Here is a 12,343-nt window from a genome sequence, read left to right as displayed (position 1 = left end):
TTTTTTACCCTGGTTAACCAGTAACATTTAGAAGTTCTAAAAAACAATAGTATAAAGGGTAGCTTGATGGCATAGAAGATCTGCCACTAGACTCTCAATTTAAAAAGTGTAATGATTCAGAACATCAGTGCTCAGGTGGCTGAAAGCAACGGCGCCTATTCACCCAGGCAGCACGGACTGGAATCAAACATGGAGGTTTGCTTTGCAGCATGTGACGCGGTGGGATTGTGGGGAAAGCCCAGGCCCAGGTGAGGCAGGTGCTTCCTTCTCCGGGGTCTACTCTGACCCTTCCAGTTAGAGACCCTTCCAGTCCCCTCCTGGGAGGCCTCCAGGACAGAAGTGACAGATTGGAAAGGGTCATCAACAAGGCCCTTCCAGGGCACACTGTCACCCTATCTCCTTGGGCACCCACCTGCTTGAGCCCCTAGCAGGGGTAGATGCCGCTGGTGCTGGGTGGGTAACTGACTTGGAAGGTTACCTTCCTGGCACTAGGTCGTCTCCTCCCATACAGGACAGAGGTACAGACATCCTCTTTTTCCAGGTTTTCTGCAGCCCTACCAACTCGCTCTCCTCCTCTGGGCTCCCAGCTGAAGGCAGAGTGACCCTCAGCACCACCCCCGCTGACCGCTGGCTCTGAAGGCCCCTCCTGAGCACAGCACAGCCAAGCTTTAGGGACTCCAGATGGGCTCTTGGACTGCGGATTGTCTAAGCACCCACTCACACAGCCCTCTGGGAGAGAGAGGTCCATGCTTAGCTCCATGGGGACATGCAGGGACCGTGGGGGCCCTTTGATCACATTGTGGTCACACCGGTTGCCTTGTCTTGCAAATGCTTGCCCCTGCCCTGCAAATCCTGCCCCCTAAGCTCCCTCTGCCTCCCTGAAGATTGCCTCACCTTCCTTGCCCGGAACCCCTTCCTCCGCCCTGGCCTGCACCCCCTTCCCTCCTGCGTGAAGGGAAAGGTTAAGTGGAGACACGCTCACCCTGTCTGTTGCGATAGAGACGCAGCAACTTTCTCCTCTAATCAACCTGTCAGGCACGATTAAGCTGCTGAGAGACTCAGGCCACGCAGCACAGCCGGCTCCCAGCATAGCCCACACAGGCACATGCATTCATGCACATGCGCGCACCTACGCATGCGCACCTGTGCGTATAGACGTGCACTTGCCCACACAGGGGGACAGACATGCTCACATATGTGCTCGCCCACACCCGTGCAGGCACCCAGTCTGGGGCCTCACTCTGTGACCGGGGAAACCTACGTAAACAGAGAAGCCCGCTGCTCAGGTGACAACTTGCCCCCCAATCACTTCTTCATCCGTCCCACAAGCACACTGGAGCAGCTCCTACGTGACAGGTCCTCTGGCCGCAGCTGGGAAGTGCCTGCCCTCAGGGTGCCTGCAGGCTAGCAGGGAACACAGACAACCCCAGGTAAACTTTATAGACAAGAGAAGGTTGCAGCATAGCCCAAGATGCTGGCTGCTTGGAGGAAGGGGAGGTGAGAGCCAGATCTGGGGAGGGAAGGGGGCTGGCAGGTAGTAGGGGGAGTCTAAATCCCCTGTTACCACCAGGAGCAGACCACCTGGGTGCCAGGCTTCTCTGCCACTGACAGCCGTGTGACCTTGGGCACTTCACCTAATTTCCTTGTTCCTCACTTTCCAAATCTGTAAAATGGGGTTATAACCATTCTAAGGTTAGTGTGTGTGAACTGCTCAGAACAGAGCCTGGTGTAGCATGAGTGCTCAGTGAGTTTCCCTAGGATTGACCCACTTAAGGAATTGTGCTCAGCAGATGGTGGGCATCTGGAGGACCCAACGTTAGCATAGGATGACCAGGACTAACGGGACGGGCGCTGAGGTGGGGGGATGGAAAAGAACAGGCAGGCCAGACCCTACAATGGAGGGCCTAGAGAGGTAAGGCCTGTAGCCAAAAACATGTCTTATCCACTTGTGATTTGGGCCAGGCCAAGCCTCCAGGCAGAATTGAATTTCATCCTCCAGAAATACATCCTGTACCAAAACTTTCGGTATGAAAACATGATGTGAAATAGCTCAGATTGGCCCATATAGCTTCTTGTGGGAACCTGGGAACTGGGGGGCCCAGGGTACATTTCACTTAGCCTCTGTCCTGGAGATCCCATCTCTTTCCTTCTCCACCCCACCCCTCTTCTCCCCCAGCCCCTGCCCCAACGGAGATCCCAGGATGTGGCAGAACCACTGCCAGTAAATCACCCTGTGTGGACTATAAATAAGTCAAGTGGAAAGTTACACTAACAGAATGAGGACATCCTCAGTTAACACTTGGACTCTCTGCTCCCTACCAGTCCGGGTCAAGATCCAACCTCCTCACTCCCCAGTCCCCAGAGCTGCTCAGAGGTTCTTGGATCTGAGGTAGGATTGCCTAGCCTGAAGATTTCTCCTACAGCTGCCCATGCTCAGGACCAATATTGGGACTGTGCAGAGGGAGAGACAAACAGCCCGGCCCTCAGGGAGCCCCAGTCTGAGGGGGAGACACAGTCCTGGCCTCAGGGAGCCCCAGTGTGAGGGGGAGATACAGCCCTGCCCTCAGGGAGCCCCAGTCTGAGGGGGAGACACAGTCCTACCCCCAGGGAGCCATAGTCTGAGGGGGAAGACTCAACCCTGCCCTCAGGGAGCCCCAGTCTGAGGGGGAGACACAGCCCTGCCCTCAGGGAGCCCCAGTCTGAGGGGGAGACACAGCCCTGCCCTCAGGGAGCCCCAGTCTGAGGGGGAGACACAGCCCTGCCCTCAGGGAGCCCCAGGCTGAAGGGGAGATTTTATTTTTATTTATTTTATTATTTTATTTTATTTTATTTTATTTTTATTTATTTTATTTTATTTTATTCTATTTTATTTTATTTTATTTCACTTATTTTTTGATATCTGATCCTATTTATTTGTCACTCTTAGAAAACCTCATTTTTGACTGGACTTAGAGGTGGAAGCTTTCAGAGAGGACAGCCTCCGTCTCTTAACAACCTGTTCCTGGTGTTTTTCTTTGGCCTCCTTCATTCTCTTGGCCAAAGGTTTAGCATATTCTGTGGCCTGTTCCTTACTTTTCTTAGCACACTGTTTCTTCAAAGCAATACACCGACCTTTTTGTTGGAGGACATGTGGATTCACAAGACACCGAATCTTGGGCGCTTTGGTCCTGAGTTTCTTACCTCTGTGTTTAGGAGCTCTCACACTGGAGGACATTGTCTTCTTTAGAGAGACTGAAATGTTTGTGGATTCTGCCAGCCAAAAGAGGCCTGGTAGTATCAGGGAATCCAGAAATATCCTTCTCCACAACCCCCCCCTTCTTTTACAAAGACCAAGTTGAGAACACTGAGATTAGCACCCACAGGGCAACCCTGAACAGATTCACGCTTTCTTTCTCAAGTCTTCTTTGGTCTGGAACAGGAAGGCACCTTACTCAACAGCGGGTGGACACGGCCATGGGTCAGAACACCCTGCTTCAGGGGGAAGCCTTGTCTGCCATCGTCACCACTGAGTCGGGCCACAGAACCCTTCCGTGCTTCACCCAGAGCGTCAGCAGCTTCTGTGGCCATCCGCTTCTCATAAAAGATGCTAAGTTTCATCATCCACTTCAATGAGCTCCCGGCCGCTGGTAGCTTGGAAAGAGATGTTCAGTCACCTCGGAGGTGTCACAAAAAGAGCGAGGGGGAAATTTTAAACAAACACATCAACAAACGCAAGATTAGGATATTGGAGAAGAGACAGAACTTCTGGGGAAAAACTTCCCAGGGCTGTGGACTCCAAAGTTGCTTCAGGAATTCAAAGAGGCAGGAACAGGGATCTCACCCCTCCTAGATGGAATCCTCATCATCAGGGCTGGGAGCGGCTGCCTGGGAGAGATCAGCACGTTCTTCGTCCTTCCTTTTCACGCTGAGCCTCCTTCTCCCCAAAAGCTTTCCATGCCCTCTCTGTTGCTGGAGCTTTACAACCCCTTTACAATAGCTTGGCAAGGCCTGTGAGGAGGGTGGGCGAGGAGCATCCTCTTGTGGTGCAAGGAGAGGAAACTGAGGCTCTAGTCCAATACCCTGAGCAGCTCGGTCCAGAACTGGGCCTGGAATCCTGGATTTGGGCTAAAACTTGTGCCAGTTTCCTCTCTCATGACTCTATTTCTTCCCTTTTGAAGTGGAGAAAATTGCCATCCTTAGCCATTGTAGAGATGGAATGCATCAGGAAAGTCAAGCAATTCAAGAGGGGCCTGGCACATTGTGAGCTCTCACTGGACTGCTGCTACTACCACTACTTGTTAGTAGGTGTATCTTGGGGTTCTTTCCAAAGCAGAACCTGGAACAAAGATTTGGCTGCCAGTAGTTTGTTTATTCAGGAGGCGAGCTCAGGAAGTGCCAGCAGGAGTAAGGGGATGTGAGGCAGGCGTGGGGAGGGAGACAATGTGGGGTGTCAGTGAGGGGCTACCACTATGGAGAAGTGGGTCTCCATCCCACTGAGGACCTCTTGGCCACTGTGTAGAACACACTACAATGGTGGTCCCACCTGAAGATGAGGACGCCAGGATATTCACCTTCTGACTCCTATGCAGCACTGACTGCTACCGGCCCATTAATGCCCTGGCAGTTGGGCTCCACCCTGCATGCCAGGAGAAAGCCCTGAGCCAAGTCACAAGCATTGGCAGTGGGGCCCTGTGGGCACGAACTGGGACAGCGAGTGGAGAGAGAACCGACATCTGTTACGTGCATCCCCAGCCCCTCAGGGGAATGTCACTCTCCTTATTGGCTCACACTGTACTCAGACTTCTGGCTGAAGCTCTCGAGGGAGGAACTTCATCTGCTTTGGCCACTGCTGTATCCTCAGTGCCCAGCACAGTGTGCTGCACAAAGCAGGGGCTCAGGAAACATATTTCGAAATATGAAGACCCCCGTAATAACACTGTATAACACATCTTTATTTCTACCCATGCCTCTCAATTATGCATGCACACCCCTCTAGGGCAGGCCTGGGACTGTGTGTCCTTGTGTCCAGCACAGTGCCAGGTACATGGCGAGTAGTTAAGACACAGTTGTTGATTGAATACAGGGGGTTCTTGGAACCCAGGTGTAACAGAACTCCATCTTGGACGAGGAGTGGGAACCAGAATCCAGAGCCCTCAACAAGTACAGAGCTGGAGTGGGGGGCAGGCCAGCTGCGGAGAGCCATCCAGGGAAGGCTGATGGATGAAAGGTTATGGGTGTCAAAACCACCCAGAGGAAAGGCAGGAGATAATGTCTCACTACCTCACCAAGTTGGCTGGCCTTTGGGATTTCCAACGGAGCTGGCCTCTGGCCGGAGGAGGCTGCTCTGGAACCCATATTATACAAAGAAAGAATAAATAGGAATGTTTGAGAAAGGAAGGTCTGCAGAGGAGGCTTTGCGAGCAACAAAGGAGGAGGCCCCACCAGAGACTGTGCAGCTTTGGCAGTAATAAGGAGTCTGCAAATAGATTCGACAGAACTGCCATAGCATGAGGGCGGGCAGAAGCAGAAGGGCAGAGGGGCTTCTGGGGGCTCCTTCAGCCTAGCGGGTGATCTAGAAGGGAAAGAACACAGGAGATGGGGAGGGCAGCAACCACGGGAGCGGGGAGGCCCCCTTGAATGTCCTTTCTGTAGCTCCATTCCCTCCAGATGAGTCCAACCTTGCAATCTTGGCTGACTCCCAGCAGGGCATGGTTTGAAAGGCGGATCAGTGGGTCATTGTCATAAGAGTGCTATCTAAAAAGACCAAATTCACTTGTCTAAAGCAATATATGTTTATTTTCACCATTTTGTTTTGCTTCTCAAATTTGTTCTCACTGCTCCCACCAAGGCGTGGGGTCTGTGTCCTCCCCCCTTGAATCTGAGCTCAACTCAGGGAATGCCTGTAATCAGCACTGAAATGGTCCCTCTCTAATCTTTGTCATGCAATTCATAAGTGTCGCTTTGATTACTCTGTTAATGACAGCCCAAAGCACCCTGACAGATGCAAAGGGATTTCAAGTCACATCCAAAACCAGGGAGAGAATTTTAGCCAAGGGGTCTTGCCCCCAGGGCCCCAGAGACATGCCTCCACAGGCCAAGAAGAAACAGTTCTTCTCTGATACTACCGGTCCTTAGGTGGATCTCCCTCCCTCCATCTCCATCTCTAACCAATCAGAAGAATCTAGTGTTCTCTGTCCCCGTGGCTTGCATGTCTAGCCCCATATATTTAGGACCTGTACTTCCATCAGCGACCCCTCTCCCAAACCCAGCAGGGTTTTCCAAGTCAGGGATTCAGGGAAGATCATGGTTCTGCCCTCCCGCCCTCAGGGAACCAACCAACCATTTGGCCCTACTGTACTGTTCTCCACACGTGGACTTAGAGCCATGCGCCTCGTCTCTTACAGTAAGAAGACTCAACCCCAGCCAAGTGGGTATACGTGCAAATGACATAGGGATTTGGAGAATTACTCAGCACATCCCGGTGTAGCTCCCAGGACGGGGATCTGGAGCAAGGGGGTGGGGGCTGAGTAAAAGGCTCTGGACCTGTGGGCTCTGCGGGGAATGAGTGAGGGGATCCAAACACTGGGGGAGAAGAGGTGGCCTAAACAAACGTCCTCTGTTTACCTGTGGTGTTCATGACTCTCATACCCTTCTCCGTGTATTTATAACTCACCCCAAAGGCACGGGATGCTATTGTTCCTTCTCCGCTTCGAGGTGCCTATCTCTCTTTGTCCCCACTTGTTATTGGGCGTGTGTGTGTGTGTGTGTGTGTGTGTGTGTGTGTGTGAGTCGCTGTTACCTTGTGTGTCGCTCTCTCTGTACCTGGTCCCTATTATTCTCTTTTCCTTCCATGCACATAGAATGTGTAGCACATACAAGGCAAGTTTTGCTGACTTTCAGGGAGTACCTGTCTGTCTCTACCGGGTCTTCAGAAAGTCCTTCAGTTTTGAAACTCTGAAACACTTTAGGTCCAAGGGCAATAAACAACAGCACACGGCATTTGCAGGCAGATGAAATTTTCTTCTCCCAGCTGTTAAGGACGTTGGCTCCTCTGGAACACAGGTTTCCTTCTCTTTCAGAGCCGGGCTTTTCAGTGGCTACCAAAGCTGAGATTGTATAATGCCATTTTCTTTAACTTCAACAAATGGAATAAATTTGCTTATGGGCTGCATGAGGACTTTGGGGAAACTATGCATTGCAGGTCACTAAAGGGACTGGCCCTCCTTGAACCCCCCAGGCCCTCCCTAGCCCCAGAGGCCAGGCCTGGGGCAGTGTTACAGTCTCTGGCCACCACCCATGCTTCTTGGCTTCCGGAGAAAGTCAGTGAGGAAAGGCTCACCTCCTTAGACATCTGCTCTATCAGCTGATTGGCAGCTGAACCCCACATCCATTTGACCCCCATTCCCCTATCTGGGAACCGAGCTATCATATTCTTTTTTTTAAAGTTTTTTTAATGTTTATTTATATTTGAGGGAGAGGGAGAGAGAGAGAGGGCATGAGCAAGTGAGGGACAGAGAGAGGGAGACACAGAATCTGAAGCAGGCTCAGGCTCTGAGCTGTCAGCACAGAGCCTGATGTTTGAGCACAGGGCTCTAACTCACAAACCATGAGATCATGACCTGAGCTGAAGTCGGACCCTCAACCAACTGAGCCACTCAGGTGCCCCCAAGCTGTCATATTCTTAAGCATTCTGATGACTAATGTAGGAACAAAGTCCTCAGCAAACTCAGAGGGGGCAGGAAACTTTTGAGCTTGGCCCCCTGCCTCATTCCCCGCTAGGGGTATGGCATTTTCTCAAGGCAGAATAGCCTTGCAACATCTGCCTACCGACTTTCTTTGGCTCCCTTTCCGCTTGCTTAATGAAGCTAGAATGTTCCAGTTAAACCTGTGGGGTTCCAAGCTCTCTACCTGTGTATAGTTCCTGACACCTGGACGTGGGTGGGGAAGTGAAGAATGAGTGCCTTTCCCCCTTCCCGGCTGGCTGAGAAAATCCAGAGCTGAAGGTCTTTGGGGTTTGGCTTGGGGTGCTAAGAAGTTAGGAACATCAAAGGCTGAAAAAGATCCCTGGGCAGAGGGGGAAACTGGCGCTTCCCCATGCACTCTTTGTCCCACCCATTTTCTCCCTGGGAAAGGACAGGTGGAGAAGTCAGGCTTAGGGTTTATAAAATCAGTGTGGGCTCCCTTCTCTTACCTGAGCTTCAGCCTCCATGGAGCACAGAGACCTCCAGGGCTCAGGGGACCTACTCCAGTTCCATCAGCCAAAATGGCTCTACCTTGACATCCAGGACTCCAGGACATGGATTGTGGCGGTGGGCGGGGGGGGGGGGGGGGTTGTTGCACAGCCAAAGAAGGTGGGTCTCTGTAGCCCTGATGGGTTCTCAGAGGTCCATAATGGTATCTCTTGAATAGGAAGAACATTGGCTCTTTTGTCCAACTCATTCATGTTACCCCAGGAGAAACTAAGGCCCAAAGGAAAAAAATAAATAAAACACTGCCAGCACAGATCCAGTGAGACTCAGTAACTCACATAAGCACGTTTACGGAAGTCTTCTAAGCTTACTGCCTCAGACTCCAAACCCCCACCCTCAAAATCCAGGATTCTCTGCCCTGGCTGTACATTTGGACTTCAAAATACCCATGCCAGGACTGAAGCTCAGACTAATGGAATCAGAATCTCTGCAGATAGAGTCTGGACATTGGTATTTTTTTAAGTCTGTTTGTTGAAATATAACATTCTTCTAGAAAAGTCTATGAATGCTAAATGTACATGCTTGATGAATGTTCACAAACTGGATACACTCATGTACTCACGTAACTAGCACCCAATTCAAGAAACAGAGCATTGCCAGCCAGTTGGAATCCTCCTTGGCCCCTCCCCATCTCCCCCTAAAGTTAACCAATATCCCCACATCTGACATCTGAGATTGGTTCTGCCCATTTGTGAGGCATGTCTGGCCTCATTCTTGAAAATTACACCTGTGGGAGGCATCCATGCTGTGGCTTGTCATTACATTTGTCCATTCTCATCGTGCTCTCGAATCTCATTGTATGAACATGCCACCTGTATCAGTTCTCTGATTGATGAGCACAAGAATCATCTCTGGCTTGGCTTACTTCAAAGAATGCTGCCATGAACATTCTTACATGGGCTTTTTGGTGGACATGTGTGTGCCTGTCTGAGGGTACACCCTTAGGGAGGTGCTGGGTCAGGAGGTATGTGTACATTTAGTTTAGACACTGCCAAGGAGCTTCTGCTGTGATTGCCCCATTTATATTCCCACCAGCAGCATGTGAGAATCCTGGTGTCTTTACACCCAAGCTAGGTCTTGGTATCAACTGTGCTTTTCGTTTTAGGAAGCCAATGAGGGGTGCGGTGGGATCCCACTGTATTTCATTCTGCATTTCCCCGATGGCTAGTGAAGCTGAGTACCTGGACATGTTTATTGTCCATTTAGGTAGCCTCTTTTGTAAAGTGCTTGGTAAAGTTCTTCTCCAGACATCTGTATTTTTTAAAGCTCCCCTGGTGATACTAATACATAACCAGGGTTGAGAACCTCTGTGTCTTAGCCATTATGGTAAGAAGCTTTCGGCTTTGGGAGACAGAATTGGTGAAGTGAGGGTGGACTGTGTGTGTGTGTAGCAAGGGCACCTAGAGAAGTTATAACCCTGGAGTCCAGGATGCCCCTTCGGAGCAGCTGAGCTGAAACCTTGAAAGCTACTTACCAAGAGAAAGTAAGAAACTCTTATCAAGAGAGGAGCAAGGACCACATCCCAGCCACATGAGTACACTGTAGGTGGCCTGAGCAACAGGTGGACAGAGCCCCATGGCGCTGACCCCAGGAGGTGCTGGCTGTCCCAGAAGGCTCCCTCTGATTTAACACCCTCTGAATTAAAGGGCTTGCAGCTGGCTCGGCCCCATTGGAGCTGTCTTTATTAGGAACAAAATAAAGGAAGGTCACCGAGCCACATAAACCAGGGAAAGTGACATCAGATATCGACTGTAAGAGAGAGGGATTAATGATGGTTTGTTGACAGGAAGGCAGGAGCCAGCCCCAGCCGCCCCACCCCAGGTAGGGACCTGGAAGCAAACATTTCATTTTGACATCTGCCAGCATAGCCCAGATAATCAGATTTCTCTGGGAGGACAAGGCGAAGGCATCAATAAAAAAGGGCAGATTTATCCTCTTGGCCTCCCAAGCTTGGTATGTATGGGCTAGTCTGGTTGTCCAATCACAGGAAGACTCAGACATTGTCACTGTCACCTTCATCATTTCCAGTGCCCCCTTGGGTTGCTCAGCACAATGAGTAGGGTGGTGCTTCACAGACCCCTGCTGTCCCTGGCTTCCCAAGGAGCTTGAGGGTCCCACTGCAGGTGACAGTGCCTCAGGGCTATCTGTCTCTGCCCTGGGCACCCCTCACACTAACACCTACTTGGATCTGATTGTCTCTTGAGCTGTAACAATCACAATCCCCAGAGTGAGAACCCATCAAGGGACAAACCCCAGACCAGGCAGCAGTTGTCATCTCAGAGATGAGTCCCGGGACCCAATGTCAGAGGCACCTGAGGGCTCCTTGGACACGGACTCCTCTGCTTGCACCTCCAAAACAATCTTCCCTACAAGTTTCACTCTATATCCAATCTGCAGAAAAATCAGAGAAGTTTTTGTTTGTTTGACCATGTTGAAAGCAGTTGTGGGTTGGTTTTCTAGCCAGTGATGTTTCTAGAAGGATTATCTAGTCCTTTCCTCTCACTGTGTATCATCATCATCACAATCCTATTTTCGAGAACTCACTGTGGACATAGGTGCTCTCACTTCAGCCCCTTCTACAGATTAGAAAACTGAGACACAGAGAGATGATGTAATTTATCCATAGCCACACAGCCACATTATGTAAAGAAATACAGACTTAGAAAAGTACAGTAACTTCATCATCATAATTTACTGAGTGCCTATGTTAATGTCAGAGGCTTTATATACTTTACTCTGAAGTCTTATAAAACCCCTTTAGGGTGGTGTATTGATTTGCTAGGGCTGTCATGACAAAGTACCACACACTGGTGGCTTGCACAATAGAAATGTATTGTCTCACATTTCTGGAGGCCAGAAGTGTAAGATCAAGGCACCAACAGGGCCACACTCCCTCTGAAGGCAGTAGTGAAGGATCTGCTCCGGGACCCTCTCCCAGCTTCTGGAAGTTCCTGGGCTTGTGGCAGCAAGATGCCAATCTTCACATGGTGTTCTCCCTGTGAACAGCTCTCTGTGTTCCAATTCCCCCTTTTATAAGGACCCTGGTCATCTTGGATTAGGGATCCACCCTAATGACCTCAACTTGATGTGATTACATCTGTAAAGCCTTCAGTTCTCAATGTGGCCACATTCACAGGTGCCCAGGGTTAGGACTTCAACATCTTTCTGGGGCACTCAACTCAACCATAGCAGGTTGTACCTCTGCTACCAATGAGGAAAGGAAGACTTGGTCTAGGCAGCAGAGCTGGTCTGTAGAGGTGCCTGTACCCACACCTGGGGAACTTTCGGAAGCGCTGCTGCCTGGTCCACTTGAAGAGATTTATTGGTCCCCAGGGAATTCTATGTGTGCCAAGGTTGAGGCCGTCAGAGTCCAAGCCTGGGCAGCCCACCACACTGGTGCTGCCTGTGTCCCGGGCTGGGGGGAGTGTCAGAGCTGCCCAGATGGCAGCCTGCCAGCTCCAGCACCACCACTGTCCCCTGAGTCCCTTTCTGCACAGCGTTTCCGGTAGCCAGCTCCTTTGGGATACCTTGAGCTCATTTCTACCATCTTTAAGCGCCCTTTGCATCCCAGGTGGGTGCTTGGCTCTGAGGTTTAAACAGGAGCTCAGCACCTTTCCTGCTTTTCCAGGGAGCTGAGGCATCTCTTCCCTGCTCATCTCAATGATCTCTTAAGATGTATCAGGGTATCAGCACAGGATTAGTGCAGAGAGATGCAAGAAGGCAGCATCACACCAGCCAGAGGATGCCCATCACTGGTAGAATGCTGGCTTCCATCTCATGGGAATGCAGGGAGTTGCTCTCCCTCCTGAGGCTGCCAGTAAGGAGTCAGTGAGTTTGGAGTCCAGGCCCAGCCCAAACTAGAGTCGTTTACTGGCTTTCCCTGTGCATAGCCCTCCAACAGCCAGCCCTTGTGCAGAAAGTCTATGAGGGCAAATCTTGCAAACCGTGCTCTTTTAGACAGATGCTTTAGAGATGCCATGTGACTTATTTCCATCACAGGTGGTACTTGTGGGGGCAGGGCAAGATCTGGGATTCCTCCTCCAGGGTGCTTTCTGGCTATCTCTCATGCAGATATATATATATATATATATATATATATATATATATATATATAT

At 50.7% G+C, this 12,343-nt stretch overlaps 1 pseudogene; it reads right to left on the bottom strand.

The window, feature by feature from the left end:
- Positions 1 to 2,932: 2,932 nt before the first annotated feature.
- LOC101096730 lies at positions 2,933 to 3,649 on the bottom strand (annotated as a pseudogene).
- Positions 3,650 to 12,343: the final 8,694 nt, after the last annotated feature.

Source organism: Felis catus, chromosome B2 (genome assembly GCF_018350175.1).
Source record: "Felis catus isolate Fca126 chromosome B2, F.catus_Fca126_mat1.0, whole genome shotgun sequence".
In the NCBI taxonomy this organism is placed as follows: Eukaryota; Metazoa; Chordata; class Mammalia; order Carnivora; family Felidae; genus Felis; species Felis catus.
Note: the sequence above shows the minus strand (reverse complement) of the source record. Positions and strands in the feature narration are given on the sequence as shown.